This window comes from Mesocricetus auratus, unplaced genomic scaffold, assembly GCF_017639785.1.
Source record: "Mesocricetus auratus isolate SY011 unplaced genomic scaffold, BCM_Maur_2.0 Super-Scaffold_2245, whole genome shotgun sequence".
Classification (NCBI taxonomy): Eukaryota; Metazoa; Chordata; class Mammalia; order Rodentia; family Cricetidae; genus Mesocricetus; species Mesocricetus auratus.
This window is the reverse complement of record NW_024429180.1, coordinates 31,687,903-31,688,971: the sequence shown is the minus strand read 5'-3', so window position 1 is coordinate 31,688,971 and position 1,069 is coordinate 31,687,903.

Here is a 1,069-nt window from a genome sequence, read left to right as displayed (position 1 = left end):
TATTTAGTTCTGTACCCCACTTTTTAATTGGATTCTTTGGTGTTTTGGAGACTTGCTTCTTGAGTTCTTTTTAAATTTTGGAGATCAGCCCTCTGTCAGATATGGGGTTAGTGAATATCTTTTCCATTCTGTGGACTGCCTTTTTGTCTTGTTGACTGTGTCCTTTGCCTTACAGAAGCTTCTTAGTTTCAGGATTTCCCATTTGTTAATTGTCCGTTCTACTGATGTTATGACCAGGAAGCAGGCTCCTGTACCAATTCGTTGAAGAGTATTTCCCACTTTCTCTTCTAAGTGTTTCAGTGTGGTTGGATTTATGTTGAGGTCTTTGATCCATTTGGACTTAAGTTTTGTGCAAGGCAATAGACATGGAACTATATGCAGTCTTCTGCATGCCAATATCCAGTTATGCCAGCACCGTTTGTTGAAGATGCTTTCTTTTTTCAGTGTATAATTTTAGCTTCCTTGTCAAAAATCAAGTGTTCATAGGTGTGTGGGTTAAAATATGGGTTTTAAATTCTATTCCATTGGTCTATCTGTCTATTTTTGTGCGGATACCTAGCTGTTTTCAGGACTGTAGCTCTGTAATAGAGCTTGAAATCAGGTATGGTGATGCTTCCTGAAGTTGCTTTATTGTATAGGGTTGTTTTGGCTATTCTGGATCATTTGTTTTTCTATATAAAGCTGAATTATAAATAAGCATACATTAACCTGTTCACTTATCATTTGTATCTTTTAATTCTCTCTCTCTTTCCCTTTTATTCTAACTAAGAGGGAAAATGTGGAGCGGAAAATTAAATAATATGGACTATCTTATTCTGTTTCTGGTTTTGGTTTAGGGCCTTGTATAAATCTCTATTTTATGTACAACACTAATTTCAGAAACGTCATGTGAAGCTCTCATTATGTTGTGATGCTTATTCTATAGTCTAAACAGAATGTTTTTATCTTTTTTTATTTAATATAGAAACAAGCTTGCTTCACATGTCAACCACTGGTCTCTCTCTGTCCCCTCCTCCCCTGCATCACCATAGCTACCTCCAATCCCCCACCCAATCCAAACACTGCTCCC